The sequence below is a fragment of the Pseudophryne corroboree genome, chromosome 5, assembly GCF_028390025.1.
Source record: "Pseudophryne corroboree isolate aPseCor3 chromosome 5, aPseCor3.hap2, whole genome shotgun sequence".
NCBI lineage: Eukaryota > Metazoa > Chordata > Amphibia > Anura > Myobatrachidae > Pseudophryne > Pseudophryne corroboree.
In genome coordinates this window covers 232,020,652-232,044,153 of record NC_086448.1, presented here as the reverse complement: position 1 = coordinate 232,044,153, position 23,502 = coordinate 232,020,652, and the positions used below count along the sequence as shown (strand labels likewise).

At 49.3% G+C, this 23,502-nt stretch overlaps 2 long non-coding RNA genes across 2 annotated transcripts in view; one reads left to right on the top strand and one right to left on the bottom strand.

Annotated features, from left to right (window-relative positions):
• LOC134928956 (uncharacterized) overlaps positions 1-23,502 on the top strand; it is a 339,293-nt gene that overhangs the window by 162,100 nt on the left and 153,691 nt on the right. The gene's annotated exons all lie outside the window — the stretch shown is intronic.
• On the bottom strand, positions 33-3,892 carry LOC134928954 (uncharacterized). Its single transcript, XR_010178154.1, has 4 exons — positions 3,848-3,892; positions 3,308-3,428; positions 2,332-2,466; positions 33-294 (listed from the first exon to the last, which is right to left on the bottom strand). It is a non-coding gene; the product is annotated as an uncharacterized LOC134928954 (long non-coding RNA).

The following is a 23,502-nucleotide window of genomic DNA, read 5'->3' as shown; positions in this document are numbered from 1 at the left end:
TCCCCGCAGCCTAACCACCCCCCCTCTCCCCAGTGCCGGATGCCTAAACCTAACTCCCCTTGCCCAGCCCTAAACCTATGATCATGAGGATGCGGGCATCGGTATCCTTGTCCATTCGGAGTTCCAACGTCGGGATTCTGAAGAGTGTCGGGATCCCAGTGTCAGTATTCTGACTGCCGTAGACCCGACAGCCGCCATCTTTACCGCATCTCCTAATAGGTTATGCATATGTCCCAACATTCGGAGCATGTGTCTGCAGCTCTCCTCCCAGGGCAGCTATTCAGGGATCACCCACTGCGTGTAGACGAAGAGGAAATGATGAAAAATTATTGTTAGTGGATGAACAAGCAGAGAGACAAACTGCAAACAGTGGTGTGGTTGTGTAGAGAGGAAAATCTCTCTATGTAAATATGTTACTCTAATTACTGAGGACATGGAAAATAACTAAAATAAGGACAATTATACCAAAGGGCCCATTGTTTTTATACAATACACACATTGGGGGGATAAGTTCTCTCTTATAGTAATTAGTGGGTACCTTCAGAAAAGAAATTTGACCAGTAAATAATACAAGCTAGAAATTGCTAACATTTAGGGTCAATCCAATTAGGTACGAGTTACCATTGCTGCAACGTTTCAACAGCATCCAAACTCACACCTGCTGCTGCAGTCCGTGCTGCTGTGAGCAGCTGAAGCAGCCAGCGCAGCCACAGAGGCGGCCTGTTGGAGTGAGTGAGAGTGAGTGAGTGAGTAAATATATATATATATAGAGAGAGAGAGAGAGGATGGCAATGGTGCAGCACTCAGAGACATTTTTCCATCAGAGAATAAAACTCACGGACACAGAGGTCACTGGATTCAACGTTTCAATCCCCACAGGATTTTTGTCAAGAATCCTGTGGGGATCGAAACGTTGAATCCAGTGACCTCTGTGTCCGTGAGTTTTATTCTCTGATGGAAAAATGTCTCTGAGTGCCGCACCATTGCCATCCTCTATTCATTTGTTGTGAGGGCACCAGGACTGGTTATAATATTTAGGTGGAGTGCCGGGTTTGTTGTATTATATATATATATATATATATATATATATATATATATAATTTGGCATGTGTGTGTATATTACATGTATGTGTGTGTTTGAGTGTGACATGTGTATGTGTGAGACGTGTGTGTAAATGTACGAGTGTGACGTCTGTGTGTGTGTGTGTGTTTAAGACATGTGACAATAGAGTAGCCTGGTCTGACCTGGCTGCCAGGGCAGACCAGGCTTATGTCTGAAAGGGGTCGACCCAGGAATTTCCCAGGTCTCAGGATTAGTGTGAAAGGGGTCCCAGCTAAAACCCAAGATTTTTTCAAGGTGAAAATCCCAGGTCTGAAGCAGGGAAATTCCCGGGTCATATGTCTGAAAGGGGTTTTAGACACAGGGGGCTCTCCAGCAGCAACACAGGTCACAATGGGTAATTTATGCACGCACATGGAATGGCCACCCCCGTTACCACCTCAAACGTTGACTTCCTGTCAATCACTTTGCGATGGGATCATCTATGTGAGCTTGATTTCATTTTGTGCACAGTGCAGCTTACACGCATGCACAGTGAAAAAGCATTGAGCCACTTGGTGCAACAGCAGCTCTGCGTCCGCATCTGAATCAGACCCCTGAGTGGTAAGGAGAAGGACTCTAGGGAAAGGACTATGTCACCTTTATTATATGTAAAGATAGGGAAACAGTCACTTGTTACAGCTCCAATTCACATCATTTATACCATTCTGTACCATTTCATCATTTGGTTATTCTATGGGGGAGATGTATTAAGCCCTGCAGAGTGATAAAGTGGAGAGAGGTAAAGTACCAGCCAATCAGCTCCTAACTGCCATGTTACAGGCTGAAAAATGACAACTAGGAGCTGATTGGATGTTAGTTTATCTCTCTCCACTTTATCACTCTCCCAGGCTTTGTACACATGCCCCTAGTTCATTGATATACTGTAAATGTCAGCCATTTACTATCTTCCCCGATCTGTATTGTTCTTCCCCTGATCTGTATGTTCTGTGTCATGCTCTCCCCACCCTTCCTGTTTTTCTGTATTACAGTATGTACTACATCTCGCAATCCCCAAAAGTGTATGTCCTTCCTCTATATGTCCTATAGAGTATGCCACAATTTCTATGTTTTTGTATTGTGCCCCCACACCATCTGTATGTGCTATAGCAAGTTGCCCCCTTCTGCATGTTTTGTATTGTCCGCTCTCCCCACCATAGACCCTATGTTTTGTACTGTGCTCTCAATACCCCCCACCACACACACACACTTACACAAGTATGGTAACTTACCTCCTGCATGCTATTCTCCAGTCACTTATTCCTCTGCGACCCCTCCCGTCGTCTTCAACTGACACTTTGCAGATCTCTTTGCCGGTCACCCAACACTCTGCAAATCTCTTTGCCAGAACTTTGCTAAATGATGATCTAAATAACCAGAATTTCCTGGTCAGACATACTATGTGTATTAATTATACTACTACATTTTGTTACGTACTTTCATTTTTATTAATTTGCAATTTATCTATTTTATTGACTTTTTATCCAAAACCCAAGATCCTTTCTCATAGAGACCAAAGTTATCTGCTCCAGGTCTTCCCTAGTGCTAGGACCATGGCCCTCATTTGTTCGCTCGTTAGTGGTTTTCGCAACGGAGCGATTTGTCGCAAACTGCGCATGCGCAATGTTCGCAGTGCGTCTGCGCCAAATAAATTTGCCAAAAAGTTAGGTATTTTACTCACGGCTTAACGAAGAAATTTCTTCGTTCTGGTGATCGGAGTGTGATTGACAGGAAGTGGGTGTTTCTGGGCGGAAAATGGCCGTTTTATGGGTGTGTGCGGAAAAACGCTGCCGTTTCTGGGAAAAACGCGGGAGTGGCTGGAGAAACGGGGGAGTGTGTGGGCGAACGCTGGATGTGTTTGTGACGTCAAACCAGGAACAAAACTGACTGAACTGATTGCAGTGGCAGAGTAAGTCCCGAGCTACTCAGAAACTGCAAAGAAATTTCTATTCGCAATTATGCAAATCTTTCGTTAGCAATTCTGCAAAGCTAAGATTCACTCCCAGTAGGCGGCGGCTTAGCGTGTGCAAAGCTGCTAAAAGCAGCTAGTGAGCGAACAACTCGGAATGAGGGCCCATGTTAGTAGTATCATACACTGGGCCTAATTCAGACCTGATTGCAGCAGCAAATTTGTTCTCTAATAGACAAAACCATATGCACTGCAGGTGGGGCAGATGTAACATGTGCAGAGAGAGTATGGTAACTTACCTCCTGCATGTTATACTCCAGTCGTTGCTACCTCTGTGACCCCTCCCGTCGTCTTCAACTGACACTTTGCAGATCTCATTGCCGGTCACCCGACACTCTGCAAATCTCTTTGTCAGATGATCTAAAAAACACAAAAGACTATCATTAAACATAGCACTAGTTTAAGTACAATAAAATGTCCATAAGTCAACCAGATTTCCAATTTTCCTTAAACCAAACAAGATACGGTACTTTCAAAGTTATCAATATCCCATTTATCTATTTTATTAACTTTTTCATCACAAAGCCACGATCCTGTCTCATAGAGTCCCAGGTTATCTGCATCCCCTGTATATGTGCTTATCCTCCATACTGCCCTCTTTATTCCTGTAATGCTACATTCTTATTCCTAAATATGTAGTTCCTTCCTTCGCTTCTCATATTTATGTATCCTTGTACCTGTAGTCCCTGTTCTGTCTATCTTGTCTTACCTTTCAGCTGACTATACTGCACTCTGTCTTCCTTACCCCTCTCCATCATACCCTGCTATGTAGTACTCACCTCCTCCTACCTGTCTTCCTGCATGGAAACTGGAAACGTCAGCAGCTGTAGATAGAATGTTACAGGAAGAAGCATTGTGATGTCACGGGCTAGTGATGTCACAGGCTAGGTGTGATGTAACAGTAATCAGCAGCAAAGCTACAGAGTTACAGCTGTCTTACATATACATTTTCTACATCAATTACAACTGGATATACATGGGTTTCTAGTTTAAAAAATGAGACTAGTGTAGAAAATGAAGTATAAGGCAATGTTGTACAGAGTGCCTCAATATATAGGTAAAGGGAAAACATAAGTGACAGGAATTTCTAGACAAAATCACCGCTTATATTTTATAAGGAAATAAAGCCCTTTATCTAAGAGGCTGAATTAATAATTTTTGTGTGTGTGTGTGTGTGTGTGTGTGTGTGTGTGTGTGTGTGTGTGTGTGTGTGTGTGTAGAGAGAGAGAGAGAGAGATAGAGATAAACTATACTATCCCATTAAACCAGGAAACTCATGAATTATACAGATTCTGTGGCTTGCTGACCTCAAGTCTGCATTTCACCTGGTTTAATCAGCCACAGAACCTGTGTAACCCATGAGCGTATAAAGAGGACAAGAAATAAGAGTTGTCTTTTTTGTGGCGCACTAGAAATGTATTATTCAATACCAGCGTATATAAAACTGTAAGGCGGGCCCGAAAGGTGACATTCACAGGGAATAGGTAATGACATCCACTCAACTTGTTCACACCCGCTGGACGTGTTGGAAAGAGGTTGAGTGGACAGAGAGCGTGGCTGTGCCCTGTGGCACCATTGTACCGACAACCGGACTGCTGAGAACGGAACCTGGAGGGTACTTAACTTTTTGGTTTTCATTTCATCTCATGACACTTCACCCAAAGCTACTCTTCTGGTTATCCTATCAACTAGGCCAACAATGAAGGTGACTCCATAACATTTCTTCCATTGTTTTTCCATGTCACAGAAACATTGTATGTGGGTTACAGGTGACCATCCTAATCATCTCTCCTTCACTTCACAGTAATGTCATTGTTACTGATACATTATTTGGATCAAACATCAAAAGGAAACTTAGGTATAAGAGTCTGGCCGGCATATCACTTATTGCATGACGACCTTGTGCCTGCGCTGTACTGTATGTAGACAGAGAATTTGGTTTTGCTAATGACTTACATAGACTCCATAAGAGGGCATGCCGACATAGCATATTGTTGAATGTCAACATGTATGATCTTAAACTCCATCTATAAATGTTCTGTTGCAAGACTTCCAATATGCTCAGAATATTTCTACTGTGACAGATGATTTAGTGTATACTAGCTGGAGTACCCGGTATTGCCCCGGATTTTAAGAATGTCTGTTTACAAAAATAAATGGAAATATTAAGCACACAGTATAAATAACATTGTAGACAGCTGAATACCCGTGCTGAGGATGGTAAATTAGAATGATAGTTTGTTAATTTACGTTGATTGGAGATCTAGTACATACCCTCCAACATTTTACACATAAAAATCGGTACAAAATAGAAGAAGGGGCGTGGCCACATGTAAAGGGGGCATGGTCACGTCCCTTTTCCTATACATTCAATGGAAGTTTGGAGAGCCAAACATCGGTACAGACCATAAAAAAGGTACTGTACCTGCTAAAAAGGTACAGTTGGAGGGTATGCTAGTATATAGGCATATCTTGCTTCCCTGAAGCACTTTGTGTAGTAGCCACACCCCTTTTTGGTCCCCCAAGGGACCCTGCTCTTCCCACTATACAACTCTCAGTCTGTGGCTTCCTGCTGCCTCCATTCCTCTCCTCACATCATGTCACTGGCCCTGTCACATGCAGCCCTGTCATCACTGAGATATCATATATGTCCTGATATAGTGTGTGCTGCTGGCCCACCCCTAGGGGTGCTAGTGGTGTGTTACCCTCACAGTGTTTGCTCCCAGAGTGAAAGCATATGTGTAGCAAGTTTGGTGTAAATTGCTCCAGGCATTCCAGGGTTATGCTGACTGCTGAAAAACTCTGTGCTGCTGCCTCACCCCTAGGGGTGCTAGGTGTGTCTTACCCCCACAGTGTTTGTTCCTAGATTGTAAGGCATATGTGTACCAAGTTTTGAGTACATTGCTGCAGCAATTCCAGAGTTATGCTGTCTCCTGATATACTCTGTGCTGCTGTCTGCCCCCCTAGGGCAGAGCCGGATTAAGGGGGGGGGGGCCTGGAGGTAAGTACCCCGGGCCCCCCTCTTTAAAAGGGCCCCCGACTCATGCCACCCGCCATTCCGATCTGTGCTGCGCTTCCCTGCTCCCCAGTCCCAACTGCACTGCTTGACTGCTGTAGTGCTGGTGACACATATTATTACAGGGCAGCTGAGCAACGGCTCAGCTGCCCAATAGCATGTGAAGTAGGCAGCCTGCTCGGCAATTGGCGGGCAGGGGCGCACAGGCTGTAGGAAGAAGGAGGTGGGATCCCTGGCAGCATGTGGAGCCAGCACTGCCACTGAGCAGAGGTCCAAGCGAGGTTATGTCCACAAAATGTAAGGCTGGCTGTGTGGCTGTGGTGTCCTGTTGCTAAAAATTACATTTACATTTTAGGCTCTGGTTCATATGTGTGTGTGTGTGTGTGTGTGTGTGTGTGTGTGTGTGTGTGTGTGTGTGTATATACTGGATTTATGTGTACATTTATATAAGTGTATATATGTATATATATATATATATATTATAAGGGCACGGTCGTGCCCTTATATTAAGGCTGAATCGAACAAACGGAATTCTCCCATAGGGAACTTCTGAGATGGGGGCATGGTGTTTGAGGGGCTACACCTCAAAAATGATTAGACGTACTGAGCTGAAATTTGGCATGGATGCGTAGAATCGTCACCCGGTGCTGCATGCCAAATTTCAGGGTAAAATTATAAAAAATGAGGAATTGGGAGTAACCTAAAGTTCCAACTGTCAGTTTTTTTCTGCCACTCCCTCTGTGGCTTTTTGACATGGTTTTCCTATAGAGTGAATGAGGAGATTTTTGGGAAGGCATAACTCAGGATAGGGGACGAATTAAGACTTGGGGTTTGTTTTATTAGATAGAGTATGTCCCTGTGTAGTGCCTTTTGGGGTTGTGGTTTTTCAGAAAGTTATAGTTTTTTTTTAATTAAGTAAAATATGCCCCATTATAAAGATAGGGCTTTTCAATTTGTTTCTGCTGCGCAGTGGCCGCCAGCAGGGGGTGTACAGTGGCAGCTTCACTTGGGTGTACTAACATGGACGACTTTTTCCTCGCCTCCGGTTTCTGTTGGTAAACTGGAGGGGAACGGCCTACACTTGGGTGATACAGTGGGGTAAGGGGGTGTTTTGGGGTTACTGGGGGCATAGTGTGACAATAATAGGCCCTGGCACGGCTCACGTTAGTTTTATTGTTCCATGGTGTAGGAGCGGTGGCAGGGCCGGCTCCTACACCACGTGATCACAGCACAGTCAGCCAGGGGCGGGAAGTTCAAAAGTGCTTAGCACTGTGCAGTATTTACCCAGTCATCATAGACGCAGCCTCGCACTGCAGCCAGACTCTGGGTCCCCATCCTCCTCCTCCTCTACAGGTTCACACGCAGCAAGAGCACTCCGATCCCCCCTCCAACCCACCTCTCTGCTCTCCGAATTCTCTGCCTCTCCATGCTCCAAACCCCCCCCCCCCCCGTGTCTCTCTCCGTCTGCAGGAATAGGCCCCGCCCCCTTCTTCATTACTTTCTTAGGAAAGGGAGGAGGAGCCGAGGAGGAAGGTGTACTCGGGGAGGCCGGGAGCTGCGGCGGTGTAGAGGGGCTGATGAAACACTTTGGCCACTCCCCATCCAGCGGACCTTGGAAACAGCACCTTATAGTAGGGATGGACATCGAAAGCAAACCATCATATGATGGCAATGCTCCACCATTGAATCTTTCGATGCGATGGTTACTAACCATCGCATCAAAAGTATTCGATGGTGAAAACTATTGATATGACTAGTGCATGCGCAAAAGCCTGCATTTCCATTGGCAAGGTGGGAATTGTGATCGGGGGCAGGACCAGACACTTAGCAAATATTACTTTATCAATGGACATTGTGTGTATAATATACATATATAATATACACAAACAATGCCCAATGATGAAGTAATATATAGAAAGGGTGCTGCTGCAGCGACTCTCACCATCAGAGCCAGATGGTGGTAACCTGGGACCCTTTTTGGAGTTTGGTACATAAGGTTCAGACTCAGTACCTATTCACAATAATGTGGATGGCAACTGGCTCAGTGCACGGTTTGCTTTGCTGTCTCACATGGGACCAATTCCGATGATTATGGTGTGGGGTTTGTATGTTCTTTCCATGTTTTTTTTGTGTTTTCTCTTGGTTTTTCCCACAGTCCATAAACATAAGCAAGGACTTTGTCCATATCCCTCACATCAGTCCCTGCCCCAGTGGAGTTTACACTCTATATTCCCTATTACATGTACACACACATGCACGCTAGGGTTATTTTTGCTGGGAGACAATTAACCTACCAGTATATTTTTGGATTGTGGGAGGAAACCGGAGTACCCGGAGGAAACCCACGCATGACCTCAGTGCTGTGAGGCAGTAATGCTAACCACTACATCATCTATGCTGATGATATGGTAGTCACTGCCTGGGTGTGGTGGTAATACTAAAGGCCCATACACACTGGATGATGTTGAGCAGAGAGCAGGTCACTTTTGGTGTGTTGAGCTACTTTCAGCAGCTCAAAGCCTCCCAGTGTGTTTGCACAAGCGGTGAGTGCTGATGCGCGCTCCCGCTTCATCGCTGGCAGCCGCCGTTCATCTACTGGTATTACCAGTAGATGAACGGTGGGGTGAGAGGCTTTCCATAACGTCCTGCTATGGAAATCCGCTCACCCCCGCTGACATCGCTGGGCAGGGGGGAAAAGCGCTCAGTGTGTATGCACTGAGCGCTTTTCAGCCCAACGATGTCAACGATCATCGCTGGGCAAGAAAGCCCAGTGTGTATGCACCTTTATGCAGTTTATTAATTAGTGTTGTTGTATCTAACATTCACAACTGTATGTTGCTAGTTGTATTGTGTACTAATTATTATTATTATTATTATTATTATTATTATTATTATTATTGCTTGCCTGAGCTGATATAAAGTTCAGTGACATCACTCTGTCTCCTCCTCTGAATCCTCCTGAGCTCCGTGTGTCTGTGGCTTTTGCTGCTGCTGCTGCAGGGTGAGGTCTGTGCTCTGATTGGCTCTCTGAGTCAGTGAGAGCCAATCACAGCTAGCAGTGTTCCCTGTTGCCTAGCAGCAGCCTAGAGAGGGGAGGGGGTGAGAGGACTGGCTGAGCAGGCTCATATGAAGCAGAGAGAGTGTCAGACAGCCTCTGAATGAACTTAGGAGCAGCAAGGGGAGGCATAGTTATTAGGAAATATAAAAAACAAGATACCATCGGAACACCATCGAATGACTATCATTCGATGGTGAAAAACATCGGGAGGCCACCATTTAATGCTAAAAACACTACCATCGAAAGGAAAACATCGATGGTTCAGAAACATCGACCATCGATGTCCATCCCTACCTTATAGGGGGAGAAGACCCGGACACCTGCATTCTACCACCCCCTTCCCCCGCTGCTTCAATGAAGACAGCTCTGCCAGGCCAGTCACAGTGGCGTGGAGAAGAGAGGGGGGAGGCGCACTCACAGATCTCATCTAGCACACAGCGGCAGAGGTGTCTGGGTAAGAAAACAGTGGCATGTGATCAACGTCTGGATGTGCCCAGCACAAGGCTGACTTTGGCAATTACTTGCCACTTAGCAGCACTGCTCAATTCCCTGTTCTGTACCTCTTCCCAGCACCTCCCCCTGTTATGTGTTGTGTCCACTAGTGTGACCTGCTGGCACTCCAACTCTCATGTCGTGTGAGCTGTTTTACTTAGCCTCCAGCTCACCAACCCCTCCCCCCCCCACGTAATGTGCACCTATAGCCAGACTCCAAATTCCCCTCCCTGCTGTGTGTCCGGCCAACCCCCCTCCTCCTCCCTGCTGTGTGTCCGGCCACACCCCCCCTCCCCCTCCCTCCTCCCTGCTGTGTGTCCAGCAACCCTCCTCCTCCCAGCTGTGTGTCCGGCCGCCCCCCCCCCTTCCCTCCCAGCTGTGTGTCCGGCCGCCCCCCCCCTCCCTCCCAGCTGTGTGTCCGGCCGCCACCCCCCCTTCCCTCCCTGCTGTGTGTCCGGCCGCCCCCCCCCCCTTCCCTCCCTGCTGTGTGTCCGGCCTCCCCCCCCCCTCCCTGCTGTGTGTCCGGCCACCCCCCCCAGACACGCAGTGCCTGACACACACAGACATGCAGCGCCTGACACACACGCACACACGCAGCACCTGACACACACACACACAGACGCAGCACCTGACACTCACACAGACCTGACACACATGCACACACTCACACGCACCACCTGACACACACAGACACGCAGCGCCTGACACACACAGACACGCAGCGTCTGACACACACAGACACGCAGCGCCTGACACACACAGACACGCAGCGCCTGACACACACAGACACGCAGCGCCTGACACACACAGACACGCAGCGCCTGACACACGCAGCGCCTGACACACGCACACGCAGCGCCTGACACACACGCACAGGCAGCACCTGACACTCACGCACAGGCAGCACCTGACACACACGCACACTCAGCACCTGACACACACGCACACTCAGCACCTGACACACACGCACACGCAGCACCTGACACACACGCACACGCAGCACCTGACACACACGCACACGCAGCACCTGACACACGCACACGCAGCACCTGACACTCACACGCATCTGACACACACACTCGCACCTGACACACGCACTCACACGCAGCACCTGACATACTCACACGCAGCACCTGACACACACGCATACATGCAGCACCTGACACACACACACGCAGCACCTGACACACACGCACAGGCAGCACCTGACACACACGCACAGGCAGCACCTGACACACATGCACACTCACCACCTGACACACACGCACACTCAGCACCTGACACACACGCACACGCAGCACCTGACACCCACGCACACGCAGCACCTGACACACGCACACGCAGCACCTGACACTCACACGCACCTGACACACACACTCACGCACCTGACACACGCACTCACACGCAGCACCTGACATACTCACACGCAGCACCTGACACACATGCAGACACGCAGCACCTGACACACACACACACACACGCAGCACCTGACACGCAGCACCTGACACACACGCAGACACGCAGCACCTGACACACACACACGCAGACAGGCAGCACCTGACACACACACACACACGCAGCACCTGACACACACACACACACACATGCAGACACGCAGCACCTGACACACACACACGCAGACACGCAGCACCTGACACACGCAGGCAGCACCTGACACACACATGCAGCACCTGACACACACACACAGCACCTGACACACACACACATACGCAGCACCTGACACACAGACATGCAGCACCTGACACACACATGCAGACATGCAGCGCCTGACACACAGACGCAGACATGCAGCACCTGACACACACATGCAGCACCTGACAGACACACACACGCACCCACACACACAGACATGCAGCACCTGACACACCCACACACACAGATATGCAGCACCTGACACACCCACACACACAGATATGCAGCACCTGACACACCCACACACATACAGACATGCAGCACCTGACACACCCACACACACAGATATGCAGCACCTGACACACCCACACACATACAGACATGCAGCACCTGACACACCTACACACACAGATATGCAGCACCTGACACACCCACACAGATACAGACATGCAGCACCTGACACACCCACACACACAGATATGCAGCACCTGACACACCCACACACATACAGACATGCAGCAAAGCACCTGACACACACACACAAAGGCAGCACCTGTCACACATATATACATGTAGCATTTAACGCACACACGCACAGCACCTGACACACAATCATATACACTCAGAGCACCTAACACACACATACACTCGCAGCACCTCACACACACTCGTATACACATGCAGCACCTGACACTCACACATATATACACATGCAGCACCTGCCACTCCCACATACATGAACAGCACCTAACACACACATATATACATGCAGCACCTGACACACATACGCGCGCAGCACCTGACAGTCACACACATACAGATGCGACACCTGACACAAACACATACACGCTCAACAACTGACACCCACGTGGCAGCTGACGCATACAAATGCAGCACCTGAGATACACACATATACACGTGCAGCACCTGAGATACACACATATACACGTGCAGCACCTGAGACACACACATACACTTACAGCACCTAACATACACACACACACATGTATGTACACACGCGGCTCCAGGCACACACATACGTACGTACACACGCGGCACTTGACACACACACACACACACACGTACACGCGCGGCACTTGACACACACACACACACACACGTACACGCGCGGCACCTGACACGTACGTACGTACGTACGTACGTACACGTGTGGAACCTGACACACACATACGTATGCACACGCGTGGCTCCTGACACACACACACACACACACACACACGTGGCTCCTGACACACACACACATGTACGTACACGCGCGGCTCCTGACACACACACACACATATGTACGTATACGCGCGGCACCTGACACCTACACGTATGTACGTATACGACCGGCTCCTGACACACACGCATGTACACGCGCGGCTCCTGGCACACACACACACGGCACCTGACACATACACGCGTGTACGTACAAGCATGCACAGCACCTGACATACACACATGTAGGTATGCGCCACCTGACACACACACACGTACACGCACGACACCTGACACACACGTATGTGCACGCACGGCATTGACACACACGTACATACTAGTGTTGAGTGAGTTCGGTTCGTCGGAATCCGAACCCCCCGAACTTCACCCATTTTACACGGGTCCGAGGCAGGTTTGAACCTCCCCGCCTTGCTCGGCTAACCCGAGCGCGGCCGAACGTCATCATCCCGCTGTCGGATTCTCGCGAGATTCGGATGTCTGCATTCGTGGAAAGGGGTAACATGTGTAAACATGGGACCCCTTTCAGTCCGTCTGGTCCGGGTGTTCGGTTTGTTGTTTTGCCAAGTACGAGGATTTAATCTGGAACCTGGATCAGGTGAGTATAATTATCTTTTATTTTCAGGTACCCGTGGATTCTACTTGGAGAAGAGGACCGACTGCTTCGTGTCAACATAGGTAAGTATGTGTGCGTCGGCAGGTGTGAAATAAAGTTATACTTTCACGGTGTCTGTGTCCTGTTTTTATTTGGGTATTTTTTTTCCAGTAGAACTACAGGTACCAGCGGGCCCGTTTTTCTCCCGCATGCTGGTACTTGTGGTTCTCCAAGTACCAACTTGCGGGGGAGGCTTGCTGGGACTTGTAGTACTACTGGAAAAAACAATATTCTTTCAATTTTCTCAAGGCTATCAGCCTCCCATCCGCAGCCCTTGGATGGGGGGGACAGCCTCGGGCTTCACCCCTGGCCCTTGGGTGGCTGGGGGGGGGACCCCTTGATTGAAGGGGTCCCCACTCCCCTAGGGTACCCCGGCCAGGGGTGACTAGTTGGATATTTAATGCCACGGCCGCAGGGCACTGTATAAAAGTGACCCCCGGCTGTGGCATTATCTGTCCGGCTAGTGGAGCCCGATGCTGGTGTAAAAAATACGGGGGACCCCTACTCTTTTTGTCCCCCGTATTTTTTGCACCAGCACCAGGCGCAGAGCCCGGTGCTGGTTTTAAAAATACGGGGGATCCCCTGTCCGTTTTTCCCCCGAATTTTTAGAACCAGGACTGGCTCGAAGAGCCCGAGGCTGGTTATGCTTTGGAGGGGGGACACCACGCCATTTTTTTTCCGGGTTTTTCACATTCCTTTTAAAAATAAATAAATAATCTTTTCAAAAATATATAAATAATACTTGTGCCTCCAAAAAAGACAAACCAAGTACCTAATCCAGGCATTCCCAACCGCGGTCCTCAAGGCACACCAACACTGCAGGTTTTAGTGATATCCAGGCTTCAGCACAGATGGTTAAATCAAAATAACTGAGCTACTAATTAAGTCACCTGTGCTGGAACCTGGATATCACTAAAACCTGCACTGTTATAGGCCCTACACACTTGGCGATATTTTGAAAGATATGAACGATCTCGTTCATAAATGAACGAGAACTCGTTCATATCTTTCAGTGTGGAGACTTAAGCGATGAACGATGCGCGTCCCCGCGCTCGTTCATCGCTGGTCTCCTGTCGGCTGTGCATGCAGGCCAATATGGACGATCTCGTCCATATTTGCCTGCACTTCAATGCAGCCGGGTGACGGGGGGAGTGAAGAAACTTCACTCCCCCCATCACTGCCCCCCCGCCGCCGGGTTGCTCGTCGGCCGTATCGGCCGTCGGGCACCTCGGCGGCACATCGCCAAATGAGTAGGGCCCTTTAGTGTGCCTTGAGGGCCGCGGTTTGGAATGCCTGACCTAATCCCTTCTAATATAAATAGATATGCTATTACCAAAAAAAAAAAAAAAAACAGCAAAAAAAACATGTTTTTACATTTTTTAGTAGATTCCGCCAGCTAAGTGTGGCGGATTGAAAATGACGAATTTACTGTTTAAAAGCACTGTTGTTGAATTTACAAACTTCAATGGAATATACTTTTGTCGAATTGCCGCATTTGTACCATTGCAGAAAAGTCGAATTTGTCAAATGTCGAATTTTAAAAAGTCGAATTTTGAAAGCCTGTAAGAATAGGCCCGGCCCCCTTCTTCACATCAGCCGTCCCCTTCTACCCCTGTACCTTGCTCTCTCCTGTCTGTGCTCTCTCCCATCTGTAGGACTAGGCCCCGCCCCCTTCTTACCCTCCAGTGCCTGCTCTCTCCTGACAAGTGGACCAGGCCTGCCCCCTACACGCTGCTGGTGTCTTCATTGTTACTTGGTCTGGAGCTCCGTTGGGGAGAGAACTCACGTGAGCTCATTAAGAATGAGGAACTGGGATGTTTTAATTTTATTGTGAGTAGTGTAGTGTAGTGTGGTGATGTAGTATGTTGTATGGGGGGTATAGTGTAATTATGAAGTGCAGCATATGAGAGGGCTATAGCATAGTGATGTAGTGTGGCATATGGTGGGTGGTAGTGCATAGGCGTGCGTACAGGGGGTGCCTGGTGCGCACAGGCACTCCCTAATGTCCAGCACCGCTGCACGCCACGCTTGCTGTAGCACAGTGATCGCTGAGTGTGTGATCGGTGGAGCCTAGCCTGCAGCTCATTTCCGTACCTCCCACCACCGCTGCGCCCGCCCCCCCTCTGCCTGCTGCTAATACTATGCTGAGTGCATTCATCGGCGGCCTCACTGGGAGGACTGGCGTCACCTTGCAATGTGACGTGGTGATGTCCGCCCATGCTCTCCTCCCGCCCACCTGTGCTTTCCTCCCGCTGCGGTCTCTCAGTCCTAGTGTTCCGTGGCCACCACACCACTGGCAGTGTTCCTCTAGGGGGGACTGGGAGCCGCCGGCAGACACATTCTGCTGAGACTTACTTGTCAGTGCGGGTTCCGGATGGCAGGCGGCGGGTGAGAGGGCAGACGGGGAGCAGGTGTCACAAGGAGTGTGTGGGTAACTAATTCACAATACTTCCGCTCAACGTGGCACTGCTGGTCCTTCATCTCCCATGTCTTTTCACCAGGTGGCGGGCGGCCCGGAAATTAAGTGATGTGTTGTGCAGCAGTCAGTGTGAAGTGACTGTGAGTAACACTGGTGGTGCTGATGATGCTGCTGCAGAATCGGGAAGCAATTAATTCATAAATATAATGTACTCTATCAGTGTATTATACATACATAAACATGTACATACGTGTATTTGTGTATACATGTATATGCATGTATATACATGAGTGTGTGTGTGTGTATATATATATATATATATATATATATATATATAAAAATAAGACTTGGGGTTTGTTTTATTAGATAGAGCATGTCCCAGTGAAGTGCCTTTTGGGGTTGTGGTTTTTCAGAAAGTTACAGGTTTTTTTTTAATGAAGAGAAATATGCCCCATTATAGAGATAGGGCATTTCAATTTGTTGCGCCTGCGCAGTGCCCGCAGCAGGGGGGGTACTAGAGTGCCTTCACTTGAGAGCCGCAATATGGCCGCCTTCTCCCCGGTTATTCTGTAAATAGGAAAATAACCTCACAGGTTCACATAGGGCAGAGTTGCCACTACTAGTGCAGGGCTGTAACGTACAGTACTAAGGAAAAGCCATATACTAAAGCGGCACGGTGACCTCACCCCTCTCAGAGACACCAGGGCGCAGCACACTGTACGGGGTACACTTGGTACACACACCTGTTAGCTCAGGGCAGCACTATAGGACCCTCCTGTAATGCTGTGCTGGCGGCGTGTAGTGATCAGGGCACTGGGAGACTGGCTGGCTGGTCTCCGTCTCTGCTGCCTATAGAACTTCCACCTCTGTTATATATCAGGGCTGCTCTCCTGTGTGTTCTCTTCCTCTCCTACCCCACACTGGAACTGGCCGCCCAGAGAACGAGAGGGCAGCGGCTGACATCAGAGAGGGTGCAGCAATCTGTGTGGGCAGAGCCCCTCACAGCAAGGTGTCCTTATGCTGTGCCCCGTGTAATCACTGTGATTCATACAGACTCTCACCCTGGTATGCTCTCTATTTATTATTTATTTTTTTACTCTGTGACATGCTCGACGGAAGGGAGCAGGCACCCCACCATCACTGCCGAGCCGGTCAGTGTTCCGGCGGCAATGAGCAGTAGGCAGCCACCAGCAACAACAGTCAGGAAGCTGTTACTCTCAGCAGCAGTAGCATCAAGCTGCAAATCAGCCAGCGGCACGATGATCCGGGAGACAGTGGCAGCACAGGGAAGCAGTACCCCCTCCAATCACTGCACCAACCAGGAGACTGAGGCAGCAACCCGTCCCCAGCAGCAGCAGCACCCTGATGATAGGTAAGATGCATTTTGGTGTCTCAAGAAGGTAGCCGGAGTAGTGGCTGGCTGTGGTCACACCCCGGGGAAAAGTGATAGTGATTTCAGTGTTCCCTTGCGCGGGGATTGGATGTGTAGATGTATGGAGGCTATGTATGTATAGATGTGAGCGGAAGTGGTTTGATGTATGTGAGCGGCAGTGTGCGGTTGTATGAGAGCGGCAGTGTGCGGTTGTATGAGAGCGGCAGTGTGCGGTTGTATGAGAGCGGCAGTGTGCGGATGTATGAGAGCGGCAGTGTGCGGATGTATGAGAGCGGCAGTGTGCGGATGTATGAGAGCGGCAGTGTGCGGATGTATGAGAGCGGCAGTGTGCGGATGTATGAGAGCGACAGTGTGCGGATGTATGAGAGCGCCAATGTGTGGATGTATGAGAGCGGCAATGTACGGCTGTATAACTGCGTCGGTGTGCGGCTGTATGAGTGCGATGGTGTGCGGCTGTATGCGTGCGGCGGTGTGTTGATGTATGAGAGCGGCAGTGTACGTCTAAGATTGCGGCAGTGTGCGTCTGTAAGAGTGCGGCGGTGTGCATCTGTAAGAGTGTGGCGGTGTGCATCTGTAAGAGTGCGGCAGTGTGCGTCTGTAAGAGTGCGGCAGTGTGCGTCTGTAAGAGTGCGGCAGTGTGCGTCTGTAAGAGTGCGGCAGTGTGCGTCTGTAAGAGTGCGGCGGTGTGCGTCTGTAAAAGTGCGGCAGTGTGCGGATGTATGAGAGCGGCAGTGTATGGCTGTATAACTGCGTCGGTGTGCGGCTGTATGAGAGCAGCAGTGTGCGGCTGTATGAGTGCGGGTTTGTACGGCTGTATGTGTGCGTCTGTATGAGTGCGGCAGTGTGCGGCTTTATGAGTGCGGCAGTGTGCGGCTTTATGAGTGGGGCAGTGTGCGGCTGTATGAGTGCGGCAGTGTGCGGCTGTATGAGTGCGGCAGTGTGCGGCTGTATGAGTGCGGCAGTGTGCGGATGTATGAGTGCGGCAGTGTGCGGATGCATGAGAGTGGCAGTGTGCGGATGTATGAGAGTGGCAGTGTGCGGATGTATGAGAGTGGCAGTGTGCGGATGTATGAGAGTGGCAGTGTGTGGATGTATGAGAGCGGCAGTGTACGGCTGTATAACTGCGTTGGTGTGTGGATGTATGAGTGCGGTGGTGTGTGGATGTAAGAGTGGCAGTGTGTGGATGTATGAGAGCGGCAGTGTGCGGATGTATGAGAGCGGAGTTGTACGGATGTATGAGAGCGGGGTTGTACGGATGTATGAGAGCGGCAGTGTATGGATGTATGAGAGCAGCAGTGTACAGTTGTGTGAGAGCGGGGTTGTACGGATGTATGAGAGCGGCAGTGTGCGGATGTATGAGAGCGGCAGTGTATGGATGTATGAGAGCAGCAGTGTACAGTTGTGTGAGAGCGGGGTTGTACGGATGTATGAGAGCGGCAGTGTATGGATGTAGGAGAGCAGCAGTGTACAGTTGTGTGAGAGCGGCAGTGTGCGGATGTATGAGAGCGGCAGTGTATGGATGGCAGCGTCATAGGGAGGGATGTCGGAATGCTGTTATAGGGTTCCTAATACAAAATGGAATCCGTATAGTGGGCGGGGCTGGCACCATGGCACCACGTTGGGCTTGATGGGCAGGTAGTGCGGCAAGCACACCCAAATTGGCGTCTGAAGTCGCCCGCAGTCCACACTGTTGTGAGGAGTCAGAGTTAATTTTGACTGTGTAGTGTACTCACAGAGGACCTACCGCCCGTCCCCTCCTCGCATCTGAGCAGCAGGTCAGGCTCTTATTTTCTTTTTAATCAGGAGAGGCTGAGTGAACTGTGAGCAGGGGGGCAGAGCTACATGGGACCCAGAGGGGCTGCTGTGCTGTCAGAGAGGGAGAGGAAGAGAGAGATGAAGCTACTGCAGATCCCCAGCTGATTGTGAGGTGCCGGGTTGAAGGGTGATGTGATCACCCTTCTCCCTCGCTGCCGCTGGGGACCGCATCTAGGCTTCCTCCATCGAGGGCATGCGGCGCAGCAGTGGGCAGCGTGTAATGAGTTTGTCTGACTGATTATACTGCTGCCTGTTGTGGACACCTCCGTCCGTACGGACTTGTGTACATGCCCAGCACAGAGGTGACAGTGTTGGTGGAAGTGCTGCCCAGCTCTGACCCTGCAGGCCTCCCTGATCTGGCTGCGGCCGCTGCTGCTGCGGCCTGAAACCCCTGCCGGTCCCCTCCATAGACTTCCGCCTGGCCAGCGCTGAGGTACTAGGGGTAGCCCAGCTGCGGGAAGGGTATGTCTCTGGTTTTCTCTCCGGCAGGGGAAGGTGACAGCGGCGGAGGAAGTGCTGCCCACCTCAGACACTGCAGGCCTCCCCGATCCAGCTGCGGCCACAGCTGTTGCTGCCAGAATCCCCTGCTGGTCTCCTTTGTTGACTGCCGCATGGCCAGTGCTGAAGTACTGGGGGTAGGCCAGCTACGGGAAGAGTGTCTCTGCCTCGGGCTCTCTCTCTCTCTGGCAGGGGAAGGAAGGGTTGATTCTCTGGCACAACAGGGAGGGCTGGGCTGCAGGAACACAGCACTGGAAGAAACAGGAGGCCGAACTCATGACCAAAAAGTGAGCAGTGCAGTGATCAGCCCCCTGGTCTTTCCCTCTCTCTGGGTGCAGAGCTGTATTCTACAGAGAGAGCTGGGATGGGAAGAAGGGGAACGGCACTTGACATACACATACACGCGCAGCACCTGACACACACACACATACACGTGCGGCACCTGACACACACACACGTAGCATCAGACACAATAAAATAAACATGCAGCACCTGACACATGCATATACACGCAGCACCTGACACATACATATACACGCAGCACCTGACACATACATATACACGCACACCATCAGACACACACATACAGCACCTTACTCACACACACATAGACACGTGTAGCACCTGACGCACACACATGTACACGTGCAGCACCTGACGCACACTCATGTACACACGCAGCACCTGACGCACACTCATGTACATGCGCAGCACCTAATGCACACTCATGTACACACGCAGCACCCGACGCACACTAATGTACACGTGCAGCACCTAATGCACACTCATGTACACGTGCAGCACCTGACGCACACTCATGTACACGCGCAGCACCTGACACAGACATAAGTATTCATGCACAGCACCAGACATACACTTGTACACACGCGGAGCACCTGATACTCACACACATATACACCCGCAACACCTGACACACACACACGTGCGGCAGCTGACGCATACACACGCACCATCAGACACACTCATATATACACGCAGCACCTGACACACACATACACACACACAGGAGCTGATACACAGGCAGCACCTGACACACACACACATATACACGCGCAGCACCTGACACCACGCACTCACAGGTACAAGCAATGCATTTGACGCCTACCTCCAGCCTCAGTCACAGGCTGCTGCCGCCTACCCCCCTCCCTGCATCAGCTGCAAAGGCAGCAAAATATTTTGACCACACATTAAACGATGTTTCCCCTCCCGGGCCGGCCGGCGGCCGACTGTACACACTGAGCGATATGACCGCTCATATCGCTCAGTGACGTCACGCCCCCGCCAGCCCTGCATGAAGGTCGTGGACGACAGTCCACATCCTTCATGCAAGCCCTACCGACAGCGACGATTGTTGCCGACCCGTTGGGCCGCGCATCGTTTGTCGCTGGCTGCATACACACTTAACGATAAAATGAGCGACGTCGCTCAAGGAGGGGGAAAATGAGCGACGTCGCTCATTAAATCGTTAAGTGTGTACGGACCTTAAACAATTCGGTTTGGTTAATAAAATTATTTTGCACAGAACAGTGATGTTATACGAACATTTTCATTAAACATTTAAAAAATCAAATGTTTATTCTTACAGTGAAATTTTACATTTCTGAATAAAAATAAATAAATTAAAAAAAAGCGATGAAATTCCATAGACAAAAAACCTTACGGTTTCACATGTCCCATTAAGGCTTCTTAGACATGATCGAAATTTCAGAAACCTGTTGTAACTCTTCCACTCAAACTCCAAAAAGCAATGAAATTCTGATCATTAAGGCTGACGCCTTAATGGACGTGTTCCTTGCGCAATACAGATATGGTATGCCATCACAGCCTGTGGGTAAGTGCAGATTCAGCACTCTCACAGAGTGAGATTGCTGTCACTCACACAATGGTGGAGCTGCTAATTCACAGATTTGTGTGCTCATTGGAATACACACATGCAGTCTATGCAACTGAAGGTCTGAGCGGAAGACAAAGCTGCTCAGATGAGGTAAGAGTGTTGTTGATTGGAGGGAGGAGAGCGGTGTGTATAGGGGAACAGAAGTGTGTGGATAGAGGGAACACTAAGCAGCACTGATGGGGGGGACAAAGAAACACAGGGGGTAATTCAGACCGCAGCAGCAGCAATCGCAGTCTGAATTAGTTTGTGAGGTGCGCACGTGCAATGGCCGCACTGCGCGTGCGTACCCCAGGAGCCCAGTGAGATGCTATCAGCATCTCACTGGCTGCGATCACCCTGCCTGATTGATAGGCAGAGGTGGTTGCGGGGAAGGAGGGGGGCGTGCAAACAGCGTTAGCATGCCATTGGCAGGGCATGGTCTGCACAACGGAGGCATTTCCGGACCACTGGGGGGTGGGCTGTAGCGGTTATCCCCCTGCCAAGAGCGCAGGATCCACGAAATTTACCTTCAGGATGTCAGATACATGAATGGGGTAAGAGTGGTGTGGATAGGGGGTAGATTAAGCAGCAAGTATGGGAAGGGAGACAGAGCGGTGCAGATGGGGGAAATGGTGCAGATGGGTTAAAAACACTGGCATGGATGGGTAGAAAACTGGTGCAGATGGGAGAGAAGATAGTGTGCCATGTACTGAAGGAGGCAGAGTGACGTTGAAGAAGGAAACACTGAGCAGCACAGAGAGAAGGAAACGGTGGTACAGACAAGGCACAGGTGGGGAAAGACAGATGGTACAGATAAGTTAGTACAGACTAGCAAAGATGGGAGAACACAGCAGTAGGGATTGGGGAAGACAGGGCAGCATGGGGGTGTATAGGGGAAGTAAGTGTAGATGCATAGACCGTAGATAGGGTATTATAGTTTTAGCAATAACCAAGATGTTTGAGGGAGCTAAATGTGTATACTAAGTGAGATGGATGTATGGAGTTAGAAGGATGTTGTAACAAGGTGGGATTGTTGTGGTGACCGAATGGGATGGTTGTGGGCACTGTGTGGGATGGGAGCACCACAAAACTGCTCAGACCTTCAGTTGCATAGACTGCATGTGTGTATTCCAATGAGCACACAAATCTGTGAATTAGCAGCTCCACCATTGTGTGAGTGACAGCAATCTCACTCTGTGAGAGTGCTGAATCTGCACTTACCCACAGGCTGTGATGGCATACCATATCTGTATTGCGCAAGGAACACGTCCATTAAGGCGTCAGCCTTAATGATCAGAATTTCATTGCTTTTTGGAGTTTGAGTGGAAGAGTTACAACAGGTTTCTGAAATTTCGATCATGTCTAAGAAGCCTTAATGGGACATGTGAAACCGTAAGGTTTTTTGTCTATGGATATATATATATAAACATACAGGTTGAGTATCCCATATCCAAATATTCCGAAATACGGAATTTTTTGATTGAGAGTGAGACAGTGAAGCCTTTGTTTTCTGATGGCTCAATGTACACAAACTTTGTTTAATACACAAAGTTATACAAAATATTGTATTAAATGACCTTTAGGCTGTGTGTATAAGGTGTATATGAAACATAAATTAATTGTGTGTATGTACACAAACTTTATTTAATGCAGAAAGTTATTAAAAATATTGACTAAAATTACCTTCAGGCTGTGTGTATAAGGTGTATATGAAACATAAATGCATTCTGTGCTTAGACTTGGGTCCCATAACCAATATATATCATTATGGTATGCAATTATTCCAAAATACGGAAAAATACGATATATATATATTTATATATATGTGTGTGTGTGTGTGTGTGTGTGTGTGTGTGTGTGTGTGTGTGTGTGTGTGTGTGTGTGTGTGTGTGTGTAAATATATACTGTATATACTGTACGTGTGTGACCTTATTGACGAAGTAACCACGAAACGCGTAGAGGCGGGGCCTGCCAGACGTGCGTTCTCCCACTCCCGGCTCACACATCCCGGCTTCATCCTTGCGAGTGACCTGACGGGTTGGTCCTTTCCGGCGCAGTGCATGGTCCGGTCTCTGATGACAGCAGGTCTAGTGTTTTGCCTGGTGGATTGTGACATGTGTTTAAACTGGCCCAAAGAGTGGGTCTTATAGGGTACGGGTCTCTCATTATTCATGAAATGTCCCTTTTACCCGTTGTCTGAAATAAATTTATCTGCACTATGGGCGCGTTCTCCTGATTTTTCTTTCCATATATATATATATATATATATATATCTCATTTACAGGTTCGGCACTCAGTAAAT